This window comes from Arachis stenosperma, chromosome 10 (genome assembly GCF_014773155.1).
Source record: "Arachis stenosperma cultivar V10309 chromosome 10, arast.V10309.gnm1.PFL2, whole genome shotgun sequence".
Lineage (NCBI taxonomy): Eukaryota > Viridiplantae > Streptophyta > Magnoliopsida > Fabales > Fabaceae > Arachis > Arachis stenosperma.
Window position 1 is genome coordinate 63,472,777 of NC_080386.1, and position 20,011 is coordinate 63,492,787.

At 41.0% G+C, this 20,011-nt stretch overlaps 1 non-coding gene across 1 annotated transcript; it reads left to right on the top strand.

Annotated features, from left to right (window-relative positions):
- The first annotated feature begins 2,405 nt into the window (after positions 1-2,405).
- On the top strand, positions 2,406-2,513 carry LOC130958312 (small nucleolar RNA R71). The gene has a single exon (XR_009077440.1). It is a non-coding gene; the product is annotated as a small nucleolar RNA R71 (small nucleolar RNA).
- Positions 2,514-20,011: the final 17,498 nt, after the last annotated feature.

The following is a 20,011-nucleotide window of genomic DNA, read 5'->3' on the forward strand; positions in this document are numbered from 1 at the left end:
GGGTGTGTGAAAATGAAGGAGTGAAGATGGGTTTATATAGGGGTGACAGGAGGGGTAGAGTTCGGCCATTATGGGTGGGTTTGGGAGGGAAAGTGGTTTGAATTTGAATGGTAAGGTAGGTGGGGTTTTATGAAGGATGGATGTGAGTGGTAAAGAGAAGATGGGATTTGATAGGTGAAGGGTTTTTGGGGAAGAGGTATTGAGGTGATTGGTGAATGGGTGAAGAAGAAAGAGGGTGGTGGGGTTGGTGGGGATCCTGTGGTGTCCACAGATTCTGAGGTGTCAAGGAAAAGTCATCCTTGCACCAAATGGCATGCAAAAATGCGTTTTGAGCCAATTCTGGCGTTAAACGCCTGGCTGGTGCCCATTTCTGGCGTTTAACGCTAGGTTCTTGCCCTTTCCTGGCGTTTAACGCCAGTCTGGTGCCCCTTTCTGGCGTTAAACGCCCAGAATGGTGCCAGACTGGGCGTTAAACGCCCAACTGCTACTCTTACTGGCGTTTAAACGCCAGCAAGGCCTTCCTCCAGGGTGTGCTATTTTTCTTCCTGTTTTTCATTCTGTTTTTGCTTTTTCAATTGATTTTGTGACTCCTCATGATCATCAACCTACAGAAAACATAAAATAACAAAGGAAAATAGATAAAATATAACATTGGGTTGCCTCCCAACAAGCGCTTCTTTAATGTCAGTAGCTTGACAGAGGGCTCTCATGGAGCCTCACAATTGCTCAGAGCAATGTTGGAACCTCCCAACACCAAACTTAGAGTTTGAATGTGGGGATTCAACACCAAACTTAGAGTTTGGTTGTGGCCTCCCAACACCAAACTTAGAGTTTGACTGTGGGGGCTCTGTTTGACTCTGTTTTGAGAGAAGCTCTTCATGCTTCCTCTCCATGGTGACAGAGGGATTTCCTTGAGCCTTAAACACAAAGGATTCTTCATTCACTTGAATGATCAATTCTCCTCTGTCAACATCAATCACAGCCTTTGCTGTGGCTAGGAAGGGCCTGCCAAGGATGATGGATTCATCCATGCACTTCCCAGTCTCTAGGACTATGAAATCAGTAGGGATGTAATGGTCCTCAACTTTTACCAGAACATTCTCTACAAGTCCATAGGCTTGTTTCTTTGAATTATCTGCCATCTCTAGTGAGATTCTTGTAGCTTGTACCTCAGAGATCCCTAGCTTCTCCATTACAGAGAGAGGCATGAGGTTTATACTTGACCCTAAGTCACACAGAGCCTTCTTGAAGGTCATGGTGCCTATGGTACAAGGTATTGAAAACTTCCCAGGATCTTGTCTCTTTTGAGGTAATTTCTGCCTAGACAAGTCATCCAATTCTTTGGTGAGCAAAGGGGGTTCATCCTCCCAAGTCTCATTTCCAAATGACTTGTCATTTAGCTTCATGATTGCTCCAAGGTATTTAGCAACTTGCTCTTCAGTGACATACTCATCCTCTTCAGAGGAGGAATACTCATCAGAGCTCATGAAAGGCAGAAGTAAGTCCAATGGAATCTCTATGGTCTCATTTTGAGCCTTAGATTCCCATGGTTCCTCATAGGGGAACTCAGTGGAGGCCAGTGGACGTCCATTGAGGTCTTCCTCAGTGGCGTTCACTGCCTCTCCTTCCTCTCCAAATTCGGTCATGTTGATGGCCTTGCACTCTCCTTTTGGATTTTCTTCTGTATTGCTTGGGAGAGTACTTGGAGGGAGTTCAGTAACTTTCTTGCTCAGCTGTCCCACTTGTGCCTCCAAATTCCTAATGGAGGACCTTGTTTCAGTCATGAAACTTTGAGTGGTTTTGATTAGATCAGAGACCATGGTTGCTAAGTCAGAGTGGTTCTGCTTAGAATTCTCTGTCTGTTGCTGAGAAGATGATGGAAAAGGCTTGCCATTGCTAAACCTGTTTCTTCCACCATTATTGTTGTTGAAACCTTGTTGAGGTCTCTGTTGATCCTTCCATTAGAAATTTGGATGATTTCTCCATGAAGAATTATAGGTGTTTCCATAGGGTCCTCCCAGGTAATTCACCTCTTCCATTGAAGGGTTCTCAGGATCATAAGCTTCTTCTTCAGATGAAGCATCCTTAGTACTGCTTGGCGCATTTTGCATTCCAGACAGACTTTGAGAAATCAAATTGACTTGCTGAGTCAATATTTTGTTCTGAGCCAATATGGCATTCAGAGTATCAATCTCAAGAACTCCTTTCTTCTGATTTGTCCCATTGTTCACAGGATTCCTTTCAGAAGTGTACATGAATTGGTTATTTGCAACCATTTCAATTAGTTCTTGAGCTTCTGTAGGCGTCTTCTTCAGATGAAGAGATCCTCCAGCAGAGCTATCCAAAGACATCTTGGACAGTTCAGAGAGACCATCATAGAAAATACCTATGATGCTCCATTCAGAAAGCATATCAGAGGGACACTTTCTGATCAATTGTTTGTATCTTTCCCAAGCTTCATAGAGGGATTCACCTTCCTTCTGTCTGAAGGTTTGGACTTCCACTCTAAGCTTACTCAATTTTTGAGGTGGAAAGAACTTTGCCAAGAATGCATTGACTAGCTTTTCCCATGAGTTCAGGCTTTCTTTAGGTTGTGAGTCCAACCATGTCCTAGCTCTGTCTCTTACAGCAAAAGGGAATAGCATTAGTCTGTAGACCTCAGGGTCAACCCCATTAGTCTTGACAGTGTCACAGATTTGCAAGAATTCAGCTAAAAACTGATGAGGATCTTCCAATGGAAGTCCATGGAACTTGCAATTCTGTTGCATTAGAGAAACTAATTGAGGCTTAAGCTCAAAGTTGTTTGCTCCAATGGCAGGGATAAAGATGCTTCTCCCATAGAAGTCGGGAGTAGGTGCAGTAAAGTCACCCAGCACCTTCCTTGCATTATTGGCATTGTTGTTGTTTTCGGCTGCCATGGGTTCTTCTTCTTTGAAGATTTCTGTCAGGTCCTCTATAGAGAATCGTGCTTTAGCTTCTCTTAGCTTTCGCTTCAAGGTCCTTTTAGGTTCAGGGTCAGCTTCAACAAGAATGCCTTTGTCTTTGTTCCTGCTCATATGAAAGAGAAGAGAACAAGAAAATATGGAATCCTCTATGTCACAGTATAGAGATTCCTTGAGGTGTCAGAGAAGAAGAAAATTAGAAGGAAGAGGTAGAAAAATTCGAACTTAATCAGATAGAGTTCGAATTGTGCATTGAGAAGGAGTGGTACTCCATAAATAGAAGGATGTGAGAAGAGAGGAAGAAATTTTCGAAAATTAAGTGAAAGATTTTGAAAACATTTTGAAAAACTTTAATTGATTTTCGAAAACCAGGAGTGGGAAAGAAATCAAGTAATTTTTGAAAAAGATTTTGAAAAAAAAATAAACCAAAAAGATATGATTGAAAAGTCATGGTTTTAAAAAGATATGATTGAAAAGATATGATTTGAAAAACAATTTAAAAAGATTTGATTTTAAAAAAACTTTGAAAACTTGAAAAAAAAATTTGCATTAAAAACAAAATCTTCCCTCTTGTGCCATCCTGGCGTTAAACGCCCAGAATGGTGCACATTCTGGCATTTAACGCCCAATGCACTACCTTTTTGGGCGTTAAACGCCCAACCAGGCACCCTGGCTGGCGTTTAAACGCCAGTCTGTCCTTCTTCACTGGGCGTTTTGAACGCCCAGCTTTTTCTGTGTAATTCCTCTGCTGCATCTTCTGAATCTTCAGTTCCCTGTACTATTGACTTGAAAATAGAACCAAGATCAAATAAACAATGCATGCAAGACACCAAACTTAAAATAAGACACTAGACTCAAACAAGAAACATAAAATATTTTTGGGTTTTATGATTTTTATAATTTTTTTTTGGATTTTTCGAAAATTAAGTGGAAGAAGAAAATAAAGGTATCAAAATTCTTAATGAGAATTCCAGGAATCATGCAATGTTAGTCTAAAGCTTCAGTCTAAAGGAATTAGACATGGATAGCCAAGCTTCAGCAGGACATTGCATTCAAGAGCTAAATTGATGAGGATCAATCAGCTTTCGTGATGATAAGAACATCACCTAGAAACACTAGAATTCATTCTTAAGAACTCTGAAAAATACCTAATCTAAGCAACAAGATGAACCGTCAGTTGTCCATACTCGAAACAATCCCCGGCAACGGCGCCAAAAACTTGGTGCACGAAATTGTGATCATCAATGGCGCCATCAACATGGTACGCTCATTGCAATCTCAACTCTCTATCACAACTCCGCACAACTAACCAGCAAGTGCACTGGGTCGTCCAAGTAATAAACCTTACGCGAGTAAGGGTCGATCCCACGGAGATTGTTGGTATGAAGCAAGCTATGGTCACCTTGTAAATCTTAGTCAGGCAGACTCAAATGGGTATGGGTGATGAATGAAACATAAAGATAAAGATAGAGATACTTATGTATATCATTGGTGAGAGCTTCAGATAAGCGTATGAAGATGCTTTGTCCCTTCCGTCTCTCTGCTTTCCTACTGTCTTCATCCAATCCTTCTTACTCCTTTCCATGGCAAGCTTATGCAAGGGTTTCACCGTTGTCAGTGGCTACCTCCCATCCTCTCAGTGGAAATGTTCAACGCACCCTGTCACGGCACGGCTATCCATCTGTCGGTTCTCAATCAGGCCGGAATAGAATCCAGTGATTCTTTTGCGTCTGTCACTAACGCCCCGTCCTCAGGAGTTTGAAGCACGTCACAGTCATTCAATCATTGAATCCTACTCAGAATACCACAGACAAGGTTAGACCTTCCGAATTCTCTTGAATGCCGCCATCAGTTCTTGCCTATACCACGAAGACTCTGATCTCACGGAATGGCTGGCTCGTTTGTAAGGCGAGCGCTCGGTTGTCAGGCGATCAACCATGCATCGTGTATCAGGAATCCAAGAGATATTCACTCAATCTAAGGTGGAACGGAGGTGGTTGTCAGTCACACGTTCATAGGTGAGAATGATGATGAGTGTCACGGATCATCACATTCATCAAGTTGAAGAACAAGTGATATCTTGGAACAAGAACAAGCTGAATTGAATAGAAGAACAATAGTAATTGTATTAATACTCGAGGTACAGCAGAGCTCCACACCTTAATCTATGGTGTGTAGAAACTCCACCGTTGAAAATACATAAGAACAAGGTCTAGGCATGGCCGTGAGGCCAGCTCCCAAATGATCTAAGAACTAGATGTCCAAAGATGATCTAGAGATCTAAAGTGATCAAAAGATGAAAATACAATAGTAAAAGGTCCTATTTATAGGGAACTAGTATATTAAGAATTACAAAGATGAGTAAATGACATAAAAATCCACTTCCGGGCCCACTTGGTGTGTGCTTGGGCTGAGCATTGAAGCATTTTCGTGTAGAGACTCTTCTTGGAGTTAAACGCCAGCTTTTGTGCCAGTTTGGGCGTTTAACTCCCACTTTGGTGCCAGTCCCGGCGTTTAACGCTGGGAATTCTGAAGGTGACTTTGAACGCCGGTTTGGGCCATCAAATCTTGGGCAAAGTATGGACTATCATATATTGCTGGAAAGCCCAGGATGTCTATTTTCCAACGCCGTTGAGAGCGCGGCAATTGGGCTTCTGTAGCTCCAGAAAATCCACTTCGAGTGCAGGGAGGTCAGAATCCAACAGCATCTGCAGTCCTTTTCAGTCTCTGAATCAGATATTTGCTCAGGTCCCTCAATTTCAGCCAGAAAATACCTGAAATCACAGAAAAACACACAAACTCATAGTAAAGTCCAGAAAAGTGAATTTTAACTAAAAACTAATAAAAATATACTAAAAACTAACTAAATCCTACTGAAAACATACTAAAAACAATGCCAAAAAGCGTATAAATTATCCGCTCATCAATGATCCAGAAGGGGTGGTAGCTCCCAGGCACAGGAGATCACAAAGAGAGGAAGGACAAAATCAAGCTCATGATGCCATAGACATGAGCCAGCTACACAGAGCAATAGAAGAGCTATCTCAACAACTCATGCAGACTCAACAAGAGCAAAATCAGGGGCGCCAAGAGAAATATCTAGAGCCCCATCCAGAGTTTAGGGAGCAATATTTGAAAGATAAAGAGGAGAGAGAAGCTTGGCAGCGTCAAATGGAGGAGAAACAAGAGAGATGGCAACAGCAAATGATGACTCAGCAGCAAGAATTTCAAGCACAGATTCTTGAAGGACAAAAAGAGCAATACAAAGAATTCAAAGAATCATATGATAAGCTGTACTTTAGTCAAGCTAAAGCAGGGGAATATAGTCACAACTTGTATCAATGGAAGAATATTCATCACACCATGGGAGAAGTTAGATATGCGCAAAGAATGGAGAATGATGAAAACATGCAAGCAAGGTTGGAGTACTTGACCCATAATTTGCCAACACTCAATCCTCAGATCAAGCCATTCGAGCAATGCCCTGAATTTGGAGCCAAGCAACAAGCAAGGTCTCATCACTATACTGAGGCAACTTTTAAAAGATTGGAAGAAGTTGGGCTCTCAGGACTCTTAGATTCTGTCTAGGGTAGAAGATGTCCTGGTGAAGAGATCCGAGACTATTCCAAGCTAGGGAAGAGAAAGAAGAAAAAGGGAGAATCAAGCAGCAGCCATGACCATTAGAAGGTGGCAAAGTTCTTTCATTCCCCCTCTTTCACTCTTTTAATAAGGAGAAGCATGTCTGAAACATGATATGCCTCCACTGTTTATTTCTTTTTTTTATTTCATTTTCTTGCACTTATCTTTGTTCAATAAGTAGCTAGAGAAATGATCTTCATAATGCTTGTCATTCATCACTTAGCTTGAATTTTGTTTTGTTTCCCATATGCTTGAATAAAAGAGATTTTGTTTGAATTGAAAAGTAAAAATCCAATGTTGCATAAGTAGAATGGAAGTCAATGGTGGTATATATGTTTGATTAAATGCATAACTCATGAAATAATTGTTGCATAATATCATTCTCATTCAAGTGTGAGTTAGCTTGCTGTTACAAAGGTTCTTATCAATAAAGGAAAAAGCCCTTGGGAACAAAAACAGAAAAAAAAAAGAAGAAGAAAAAGCCAAAGTGGCAAGAAAAACAAAGAATAAAGGTTGGACACCAATAGCTTGGACCCTAGGACATATGCCTGTGGTGTTCTTGTACTAAGATATGCTTGGATGAGTAAATTTTAAGGGGTATTTTAAAACCCGGTCACTTAGATCAACTGATTTGGGATGGCCAATTGAAAGTCCACAATAAAGAGCAACTTAGCTACAGAACATTTAGTTATCCAAAGAGATGTTGGGCATCAATGATCCTAGGAAGAAATAGTGAGCCATGTGTCTGAGGTGGAAAGATGTTGAGTAAAAGAAAAAAATAAAGCCAAAGGCTACTACTGCAACATTAGACACCAAACCTCCAAAAGAATAAGCTTGTCAAGCATTATAAGAAAGAAAAGTTAGCAAGGGAATAATTAAAAAGTAAGTCTTATAACAGCAAGTTTAGCAAGCCTTTGATGAAAAATGTATACTATGTAACAGCAAACAATAACTTGAGTTATCATTGTCTGCATAAAGACTCCATAAATCAAGTTTTGCTATTTGCTTAATAAGGATATGTATTCTTTTCTTGTTCATTTCAATTTCTCTTAGTTTTGATGCTTGCTTGGGGACAAGCAAGATTTAAGTTTGGTGTTGTGATGACAAGTCATCATATACCCATTTTTCAAGCTAATTTCACTTGTTTTATTCGTCTTTATGCACTTTCTTGCATCCTAAGTAAGTGATTTGGAATGAAAACACATAACTTCTTTAGATCAAGCAACTACCATTAAATTGATGCTAACTCATGAGGTTTAAGCTAATTTTAATTGAATTTTAATTGATTTGTAAGCCTTATGAATTTAGTGATACTTTGAGTAGTTGTTTTGGTTGATTGTAGGTGAAGAAAAGAAGAAAAGAGAAAGCGTGGCTTAAGAAAGCGTGGCCCAAGGAGAAAAATGTGTGGCGCATAAAGAAGGGAGCAAGCATTGCCCTCCACAAGGGCAGACTGCTCTCTAGGAGGGCAACATAAGGAAACAAGGCTTGAAGAGGCAACTCTGCCCTGCCCACGACAAGGGCAGAGCACAAAATTGTGCCTTGGATCAAAGAAGAGAAAAACCTTGCCTTGCCCTCCACAAGGGCAGCATCGGGCCTTCATGGAAAATAAATCAAAGGAAAAAGCCTACCAATGCTTGCCACAAGAATCGAACACGGCACAATGAGGAAGCAAGGAACTAGGCCTCATTATGGTGCCAAGAAAGCTAAGGAAAAATAGTAGCGTGTGCATCGGCCAAGTCTCGAACACGGGACTTCAATTTGGAAACACTGCCCTGCCCTCCGCGAGGGCAGGGCAGCATTTTGTTGTGGCACGCACAGACGCACCAAACTGGCGCACCAAGGGACGGTTCGGCAGCACCAGGAGCACGCACAGGCACCAAACTGGCGCACCAGAAATTTCTGCCCTGCCCTCCGCAAGGGCAGGGCAGCATCCTGCGCACCAAACTCGCACACCACGCTCGCACCAAGGCCGCACGCATCAATTTTCTGCGCTGCCCTCCACAAGGGCAGGGCAGCCTCCTGGAAGCAATCTTTCATGGGCCAAAAATTGAATTAAAAACCCAATTTAATTCATTTCTTCACCAAATCAAAAGCCCATCCAAATCCCAAGATCCAAGAATAGAAAGTGTATAAATAGGAGTTAGTTTGATGTAATTAGGACTTTTTACTTTTACCTTTTACTTGACTTTTGAATTTTGCACTTTCTTTGGAGCTTTGAATTTTGCAACTTTTCTTTGAGAGACTTGACCGAGATTTCAGAGAATTAGGGAGGAGAATTGATCTCTCTTCTTCCTCGTTCTTGCTTGGACATTTTCTACTTTTCTTGTTTGAGTCTTGGGTATTAAGAATTGAGAAAATTCTGTCTCAATCTCCACTCAAGAGCTCTTTAATTTCTCTTCTGCATAATTGAATTCATTTACATTCCCTTTACTGCTTCTTTTTCAATTTCTTGTCAATTGCTTTGAGAACTTGGATCTGGGAAGGCAATTGAGATCTAGGCTTTGCTACCTAGTCTCTGGAGTCCTGAGATCCCAATTTTCTTTCGGTTCTTCTGTGAACCTTTGCTGCACTTAATTTCCTTACTGTTTGAGTTCCAATTGCTTCTAATTCAATTTCTGCTCTATTAATTGTTGCAATTCAATTTCTCTTTGTTTAGATTCTAAAATCCCAGTCCTCAAATCCCTTTTACATTCAAGCAATTTATATTCCTTGCATTTTAAGTTACTGCAATTTACTTTTCTTACACTTTAAGTTTCAGTCATTTACTTTCTTGTTCTTTAAGATTCAGCAAGTTTACTTTCCTGCTCTTTAATTTACTGCAATTCTCCCCTCTCCCTTTACATTCCAAGCAATTTAGCTTCTGTTAAATACAAACCACTCAACCAAAACTTAATTCGCTTGACTAAATCAACCACTAAACAAAAATTGCTCAATCCTTCAATCCCTGTGGGATCGACCTCACTCATGTGAGTTATTATTACTTGATGCGACCCGGTACACTTGCCGGTGAGTTTTGTGTCGGATCGTTTTCCGCACATCAACACTCATCATCATTCTCACCTATGAACGTGTGCTTGACAACCACCTCCGTTCTACCTTAGATTGAGTGGATATCTCTTGGATCCTGATGAGCGGATAATTTATACGCTTTTTGGCATTGTTTTTAGTATGTTTTTAGTATATTTTAATTAGTTTTTATTATATTTTTATTAGTTTTTAGTTAAAATTCACTTTTATGGACTTTACTATGAGTTTGTGTGTTTTTATATGATTTCAGGTATTTTCTGACTGAAATTGAGGGTCCTGAGCAAAAATCTGATTCAGAGGCTGAAAAGGACTGCAGATGCTGTTGGATTCTGACCTCCCTGCACTCGAAGTGGATTTTCTGGAGCTACAGATACCCAATTGGCGCGCTGTCAACGGCGTTGGAAGGTAGACATCCTGGGCTTTCCAGCAATGTATAATAGTCCATACTTTGCCCGAGATTTGATGGCCCAAACCGGCGTTGCAAATCAGCTTCAGAATTCCCAGCGTTTAACGCTGGAACTGGCATAAAAATTGGAGTTAAACGCCCAAACTGGCATAAAAGCTAGCGTTTAACTCCAGAAAAAGTCTCTACACATGAAAGCTTCAATGCTCAGCCCAAGCACACACTAAGTGGACCCAGAAGTGGATTTTTACGTCATTTACTCATTTCTATATACCCTAGGTTACTAGTTCACTATTAATAGGATCTTTTGACATTGTATCTGGACCTCATGACACTTTACACGTTTCTTTGTGTACATTCTACGGCATGAGTCTCTAAACCCCATGGTTGGGGGTGAGGAGCTCTGATGTGTCTTGATGGATTAATGCAATTACTACTGTTTTTCATTCAATCATGCTTGATTCCATTCTAAGATATCACTTGTTCTTAAACCTGATGAATATGATGATCTGTGACCCTCATTATCATTCTCAACTATGAACGTGTGCCTGATAACCACCTCCGTTCTACCTTAGATTGAGTAGATATCTCTTGGATTCCTTAATCAGAATCTTCGTGGTATAAGCTAGAACTGATGGCGGCATTCAAGAGAATCCGGAAGGTCTAAACCTTGTCTGTGGTATTCTGAGTAGGATTCAATGATTGAATGACTGTGACGAGCTTCAAACTCCTGAGGGCGGGGCGTTAGTGACAGACGCAAAAGAATCATTGGATTCTATTCCGGCCTGATTGAGAACCGACTGATGGATAGCTGTGCCGTGACAGGGTGTGTTGAACATTTCCACTGAGAGGATGGGAGGTAGCCACTGACAACGGTGAAACCCTTGCATACAGCTTGCCATGGAAGGAGTCTTGCGTGCTTGAGGAAGAAGACAGTAGGAAAGCAGAGATTCAGAAGATGGAGCATCTCCAAAACCTCAACATGTTCCCCATTACTGCAAAACAAGTACTTATTTCATGTTCTTTTACTTTTCACAATCAACCCTGATAATTATTGATATCCTGACTAAGATTTACAAGATAACCATAGCTTGCTTCAAGCCGACAATCTCCGTGGGATCGACCCTTACTCACATAAGGTATTACTTGGACGACCCAGTGCACTTGCTGGTTAGTTGTGCGGGGTTGCAAAAGTGTGATTGCAATTTCGTGCACCAAGTTTTTGGCGCCGTTGCCGGGGATTGTTCGAGTTTGGACAACTGACGGCTTATCTTGTTGCTTATATTAGGACTGTTTTATTTTTGTTGGTTTAGAGTCTTTTAGTTGAGTCTAGTTTCATATTTTAAGTTTGGCGTCAATTGCATGCTTTTATTTTTCTTCTAATTTTCGAATTTGCATGTCCTTAGTCCCTTTTTGATCCTTAAAAATTCTAAGTTTGGTGTCCTGTTTGTGTTTTTCCCTTAAAAATTTCCGAAAATTAGTGTTTGATTTTCTAAAAATTTTAAGTTTGGTGTCATTTTGTTGTTTTTCTCTTTCCTCTTTTCAAAAAAAAAATCAAATCTCTTTCAAAATAATTTTCAATCATATTTTTTTAATTGCTAATTTCAAAATCTTTTTAATTAACTAATTGATCCAGTTTTCAATTTGCTTTGATCTTATTTTCTTTTAATTTTTGAATTTTTATTTTATTTTCCAATTATTTTATTTTATTTTTCGGTCACTTTAAAAAAAAATATATACTTTGCTTGTGAATTCATATCATATTCCCTTTCTCCATCATGGACCTAAGTGGAATTGAGCAGTCCAGAAGGACTCTGGGGTCATATGCTAACCCCATTACAGCTGCATATGGGAGTAGCATCTGTACACCTCCCATCAAAGCAAGCAGCTTTGAGCTAAATCCTCAACTCATTATCATAGTGCAGCAAAATTGCCAGTATTCCGGTCTTCCACAGGAAGAACCTACTGAGTTTCTGGCACAGTTCTTACTAATTGCTGACACAGTACGTGATAAAGAGGTGGATCAGGATGTCTACAGACTATTACTGTTTCCATTTGCTGTAAAAGATCAAGCTAAGAGGTCGTTGAATAACCAACCTACAGCAAGCATAAAGACATGGAAACAGTTATCAGACAAATTCCTGAATCACTTCTACCCTCCAAGGAGGATGACACAGCTAAGGCTGGACATCCAAGGCTTTAAACAAGAGGATAATGAATCCCTTTATAATGCCTGGGAGAGGTATAGAGGTATGCTAAGAAAATGCCCCTCTGAAATGTTTTCAGAGTGGGTGCAGTTAGACATCTTCTACTATGGGCTTACAGAAAAAGCTCAGATGTCTTTAGACCACTCAGCTGGTGGATCTATACACATGAGGAAGACAATTGAAGAGGCTCAAGAGCTTATAGACACTGTTGCTAGAAATCAACATTTATACTCTAGCAATGAGTTCTCTACAAAAGAGGAAGTCATGGCAGTAGCCACTGATCCTAATCCTCAAGAACAGATGATTGAGCTTAATCAACAATTACACCTGATGACAAAACAGTTATCAGAATTTAAAGAGATGCTCCATGAAACTAAAATTGCCAACAAGAACATAGAACTGCAGTTGAATCAAGCAAAACAGCAGATATCTAAACAGATAACAGAAGAATGTCAAGCAGTTCAACTGAGGAGTGGGAAGACATTAAATGGCACTGCTCAAAGTAGCAAAAAGCCAAATAAGGAACAATTGACAGAAGATAACCAAACCACTGTCCAAAATCCCTCTGAGGACAGTAAGAGCCCGGAGAGGAGTACTTTTGGCGTTCAAACGCCAGAAAGGGGGGGAAAGCTGGCGTTAAACGCCCATTCCCTGCACAGTTCTGGCGTTCAAACGCCAGAAAAGGGAGAGAAGTTGGCGTTAAACGCCCAATCTTCACCCATGCCTGGCGTTCAGACGTCAAGAGAGGATCAGACACCTGAGAGTGCTGACAGTAATCCCTCTAAAAAGGCTTCTTCAACCACTTCTGTAAGGAATAAACCTGCAGCAACTAAGGTTGAAGAATATAAAGCCAAGATGCCTTATCCTCAGAAACTCCGCCAAGTGGAACAGGATAAGCAATTTGCCCGCTTTGCAGACTATCTAAGGACTCTTGAAATAAAGATTCCGTTTGCAGAGGCACTTGAGCAAATACCTTCTTATGCTAAGTTCATGAAAGAGATCTTAAGTCATAAGAAGGATTGGAGAGAAACTAAAAAAGTGTTTCTCACTGAAGAATGCAGTGCAGTCATTCTGAAAAGCTTACCAGAAAAGCTTCAAGATCCAGGGAGCTTTATGATACCATGCACATTAGAAGGTGCCTGCACCAAGACAGCCCTATGTGATCTTGGAGCAAGCATCAATCTAATACCTGCATCCACTATCAGAAAGCTTGGATTGACTGAAGAAGTCAGACCAACCCGGATATGCCTTCAACTTGCTGATGGCTCCATTAAACACCCATCAGGCATAATAGAGGACATGATTGTCAAGGTTGGGCCATTCGCCTTTCCAACTGACTTTGTAGTGCTGGAAATGGAGGAGCACAAGAGTGCAACTCTCATTCTAGGAAGACCTTTCCTAGCAACTGGACGAACTCTCATTGATGTACAAAAAGGGGAAGTAACCCTGAGAGTCAATGAGGATGAGTTCAAGTTGAATGCTGTAAAAGCTATGCAGCATCGAGACACACCAAATGACTGTATGGGCGCTGACATTATTGACTCTTTGGTGGAAGAGATCAATATGACTGAAAGCCTAGAATCAGAGCTTGAGGACATCTTCAAAGATGCTCAACCTGATCAAGAAGAACCACAGAAAACAAAGGAATTTTCGAAAATTCCTCAGGAGGAAGATAAGCCTCCCAAACCTGAACTCAAACCACTACCACCATCCCTGAAGTATGCATTTCTGGGAGAGGGTGACACTTTTCCAGTGATTATAAGCTCTGCTTTAAATCCACAGGAAGAGGAAGCACTAATTCAAGTGCTAAGGACACACAAGACAGCTCTTGGGTGGTCCATAAGTGATCTTAAGGGCATTAGCCCAGCAAGATGCATGCACAAGATCCAATTGGAGGATGATGCTAAGCCAGTGGTTCAACCACAAAGGCGGCTAAATCCAGCCATGAAGGAGGTGGTGCAGAAAGAGGTCACTAAATTACTAGAGGCTGGGATTATTTATCCTATTTCTGATAGCCCCTAGGTGAGCCCTGTACAAGTTATCCCCAAAAAGGGAGGCATGACAGTGGTTCATAATGAAAAAAATGAACTGGTTCCTACAAGAACAGTCACAGGGTGGCGTATGTGTATTGACTACAGGAGGCTCAATACAGCCACCAGAAAGGATCATTTTCCTTTACCATTCATAGACCAAATGCTAGAAAGACTAGCTGGTCATGATTATTACTACTTTTTGGATGGCTACTCAGGTTACAACCAAATTGCAGTAGATCCTCAGGACCAAGAGAAAACAGCATTTACTTGCCCTTCTGGCGTGTTTGCCTACAGGAGGATGCCTTTTGGTCTGTGTAATGCTCCTGCAACCTTTCAGAGATGCATGCTATCCATTTTCTCTGATATGGTGGAGAAATTCCTGGAAGTTTTCATGGATGACTTCTCAGTATATGGAGACTCATTCAGCTCCTGTCTTAACCACCTAGCACTTGTCCTGAAAAGGTGCCAAGAGACTAACCTGGTTTTAAACAGGGAGAAATGTCACTTTATGGTGACTGAAGGAATTATCCTTGGGCACAAAATTTCAAGCAGGGGAATAGAGGTGGATAAGGCAAAGGTAGAGGTAATTGAAAAATTACCACCACCTGCCAATGTTAAGGCAATCAGAAGCTTTTTGGGGCATGCAGGATTCTACAGAAGGTTCGTAAAGGATTTTTCGAAAATTGCAAAACCTTTGAGCAACCTGCTAGCTGCCGACACACCATTTGTATTTGACACACAGTGTCTGCAGGCATTTGAGACCCTGAAAGCCAAGCTGGTCACAGCACCAGTCATCTCTGCATCAGATTGGACATTACCATTTGAACTAATGTGTGATGCCAGTGACCATGCCATTGGTGCAGTGTTGGGACAGAGGCATAACAAGCTTCTGCACGTCATTTATTATGCCAGCCGTGTTCTAAATGATGCACAGAAGAATTACACAACCACAGAAAAAGAGTTACTTGCAGTGGTCTATGCTATTGACAAGTTTAGATCCTATCTAGTGGGATTCAAAGTGATTGTGTACACTGACCATGCTGCTCTTAAATACTTACTCACAAAGCAGGATTCAAAACCCAGGCTTATAAGATGGGTGTTGCTTCTGCAAGAGTTTGATATAGAAATAAGAGACAGAAAAGGGACAGAGAACCAGGTAGCTGATCATCTGTCCCGAATAGAACCAGTAGCTGGGGCGTCCCTCCTTTCTACTGAAATTTCTGAGACTTTCCCAGATGAGCAACTCTTTGCCATCCAGGAAGCTCCATGGTTTGCAGATATTGCAAATTATAAAGCTGTGAGGTTCATACCACAGGAGTACAGTAGAATGCAAAGAAAGAAATTAATTTCAGATGCCAAGTACTACCTATGGGATGAGCCATATCTCTTTAAGAGATATGCAGACGGAATGATCCATAGATGTGTACCCAGAGAAGAAGCACAAAGGATCCTATGGCACTGCCATGGATCACAGTATGGAGGACATTTTGGAAGTGAGCGAACAGCCACTAAAGTCCTCCAATGTGGCTTCTACTGGCCTACTCTCTATAAAGATGCCCGAGAGTTTGTGCGTAACTGTGACAGTTGCCAAAGAGCTGGTAACTTGCCTCACGGATATGCCATGCCTCAACAAGGGATATTAGAGATTGAATTGTTTGATGTATGGGGAATTGACTTCATGGGTCCATTCCCACCATCATACTCAAACACTTACATTCTGGTGGCAGTGGACTATGTATCTAAGTGGGTAGAAGCAATTGCTACACCCACTAATGATACCAAGACCGTGCTGAAATTCCTCCAGAAACACATCTTCAGCAGGTTTGGTGTTCCCAGAGTACTAATCAGTGACGGGGGCACTCATTTCTGTAATAAACAGCTATACTCTGCTATGGTCAGATATTGAATTAGCCACAAAGTGGCAACTCCGTATCATCCACAGACAAATGGGGAAGCTGAAGTCTCTAACAGAGAGCTAAAAAGAATCCTAGAACAGACTGTGATAGCCCGAAGAAAGGATTGGGCAAGGAGTTTGGATGATGCTCTGTGGGCATACAGAACAGCATTCAAGACTCCTATAGGAACCTCTCCATACCAACTGGTGTATAGGAAGGCCTGTCATCTGCCCGTGGAACTGGAACATAAAGCCTACTGGGCAACCAGGTTCCTAAACATGGATGCTCAATTAGCTGGTGAAAAAAGATTGCTACAACTAAATGAGCTAGAGGAGTTCAGACTCAATGCCTTTGAAAATGCAAAAATTTATAAGGAAAAGGCAAAGAAGTGGCATGACAAGAAGTTGTCATCCAGAGTCTTTGAGCCAGGACAAAAAGTTCTGCTATTCAACTCTAGGCTCAGATTGTTCCCAGGAAAGCTTAAATCTCGTTGGAGGGGTCCGTATGTGATTACAGGAGTATCACCATATGGATATGTTGAGCTCCAGGATGCTGAGTCTGACAAAAAGTTCATTGTTAATGGACAGAGAATCAAGCATTATCTTGAAAACAATTTTGAGCAAGAATGCTCAAAACTGAGACTTGAGTGATTCTTAGTGAAGGTCCAGCTAAAGACAGTAAAGAAGCGCTTGCTAGGAGGCTGGTGCACGAAATTGCAATAACACTTTTGCAATCCCGCACAACTAACCAGCAAGTGCACTGGGTCGTCCAAGTAATACCTTGCGTGAGCAAGGGTCGATCCCACGGAGATTGTCGGCTTGAAGCAAGCTATGGTTACCTTGTAAATCTTAGTCAGGATATCAGAAATTATCAGGATTGATTGTAAAAAGCAAAAGAACATGAGAAAGGTACTTGTTTTGCAGTAATGGAGAATAGGCTGAGGCTTTGGAGATGCTCCATCTTCCGAATCTCTGCTTTCCTACTGTCATCTTCATCAAACACGCAAGGCTCCTTCCATGGCAAGCTGTATGTAGGGTTTCACCATTGTCAGTGGCTACCTCCCATCCTCTCAGTGAAAATACGTCCCTGATGCTCTGTCACAGCATAGGCTAATCATCTGTCGGTTCTCAATCAGGCCGGAATAGAATCCAGTGATTCTTTTGCGTCTGTCACTAACGTCCTGCCTTCAGGAGTTTGAAGCACGTCACAGTCATTCAATCATGGAGTCCTACTCAGAATACCACAGACAAGGTTTCGACCTTCCGGACTCTCTTGAATGCCGCCATCAGTTCTAGCTTATACCACGAAGATTCCGATTAAAGAACGCAAGAGATATCTACTTAATCTAAGATAGAACAGAGGTGATTGTCAGACACATGTTCATAGTTGAGAATGATGATGAGTGTCACGGATCATCACATTCATCCGGGTTAGGAGCAAGTGATATCTTAGAACGGAAGCAAGCATGATTGAATAAGAAACAGTAGTAATTGCATTAATCCATCAAGACACAGCAGAGCTCCTCACCCCCAACCATGGGGTTTAGAGACTCATGCTGTGGAAGGTACACAAGAAACGTGTAAAAATGTCATGAGGTCATAAGGTACGGATACAATGTCAAAAGATCCTATAAATAGTAAAACTAGTATCCTAAGGTTTACAGAAATGAGTAAATGACAGAAAAATCCACTTCCGGGCCCACTTGGTGTGTGCTTGGGCGGAGCAATGAAGTAATTTCGTGTAGAGACCCTTCTGGAGTTAAACGCCAGCTTTCATGCCAGTTTGGGGCTTTAACTCCAAGTTTTATGCCAGTTCCGGCGTTTAACGCTGGAATTCTGATGCTGATTTGCTACGCCGGTTTGGGCCATCAAATCTTGGGCAAAGTATGGATATCATATATGCTGGAAAGCCAGGATGTCTACTTTCCAATGCCGTTGAGAGCGCGCCAATTCGGCTTCTGTAGCTCCAGAAAATTACTTCGAGTGCAGGGAGCTCAGAATCCAACAGCATCTGCAGTCCTTTCAGTCTCTGGTCAGATTTTGCTCAGAACCTTCAATTTCAGCCAGAAAATACCTGAAATCACAGAGAAAAACACACAAACTCATAGTAAAGTCCAGAAAAGTGAATTTTAACTAAAAAACTAATAAAAATAATAAAAACTAACTAAAAGATACAAAAAACATACTAAAAATAATGCCAAAAAGCGTATAAATTATCCGCTCATCACAACACCAAACTTAAATTGTTGCTTGTCCCCAAGCAACTGAAAATCAAATAGGATAAAAAGAAGAGAATATACTAAAGACTCCAAAATATCAAAGAAACATAGCTCCAATTAGATGAGCGGGACTAGTAGCTTTTTGCCTCCGAACAATTTGGCATCTCACTCTATCCTTTGAAGCTCAGAATGATTGGCATCTATGAGAACTCAGAACTCAGATAGTGTTATTGATTCCTAGTTAAGTATGATGATTCTGAACATAGCTAGTGTATGAGTCTTGGCTGTGGCGCAAAGCACTCTGTCTTCCAGTATTACCACCGGATACATACATGCCAGACACATAATGGGTGAACCTTTTTAGATTGTGACTCAGCTTTGCTAAAGTCCCCAATTAGAGGTGTCCAAGGTTCTTAAGCACACTCTTTTTGCCTTGGTTCACAACTTTATCTTCTTTTTCTTTTCGTCTTTCTTCTTTTTCTTTTTTTTCGAATTTTTTTTTTGTATTCACGCTTTTTCTTGCTTCAAGAATCAATTTTATGATTTTTCAGATCCTCAATAACAGTTCTCTTTCTCCTCATTCTTTCAAGAGCCAACAAATTTAACATTCTCAAAACATCAAATTCAAAAGACATATGCACTGTTCAAGCATTCATTCAGAAAAAAAAGTATTGTCACCACATCAAACTAATTCAACTAGTTTCAAGGATAAATTTCGAATCCTGTACTCTTGTTCTTTTGTGATTAAAGCATTTTTCTTTTAAGAGAGGTGATGGATTCATAAGACATTCATAGCTTTAAGGCATAAACTTAATTTATTAATATGAATTAAGAACAAGACTCAGAAAATAAATATGAGATGAAACAAAATAAAATAAAAAACGAAAACAATAGGCTCCTAATGATAGGTTTTCACAGAGTTAGGACTCAACAACCTTGATTTTGAGAAGTGGATGCTCCCTCAGCTTGGGAGGAGAGCTTTTGGCGTTTCATCTCTTGTATTTCACGCCCTGCTCCTCTTGCTCCTTCCATTGACTTCTGGTGATTGGATGTTCAATGGGTATGAATCATCTGCTTCAATCTTCACTCCAGCCTCTTTACAGAGCACGGAGATCAAGCTTGGGTAAGCAGTTTGGTTACAGTAGAATTTTTATTTGCAATTGTGTAGATCTCACAAGCAATCACATGATGCCCTCCACTTCTTCCAAGCATAATGCAATGAATCATCACTGCTCTCTTGATGGTGACCTCAGAAACGGTTGCTAGTGGGCAATATGGAACGCCCAATAAAGTCTAGCCAACCTCTTGCAATTGGTTGAGGTCTCCCCTCTTGAGTTGGTTTGGGACACCCTTTGATTGGTTATCCACTTAGTTCCAGGGAGGCATATGTCCTCTAGAACTTGATCCAACCCTTTATCTACTCTCACCATCCTCCTATTGAAGGAGCAGGATCATCTTGCAGTTGAGGCAACTTGAAGATTTTTCTTATTTTGTCCAGATGAAAGTACATAACTTTCCCTCTGACCATGGTTCGTAGGTATGGTAAGCGGTTCCAGTCATTCTCTGCTTATCTGTTAGCCACAGATTTGAGTAGAATTCCTGAACCATGTTCCTTCCAACCTTTGTCTCAGGATTGGTTAGAACTTC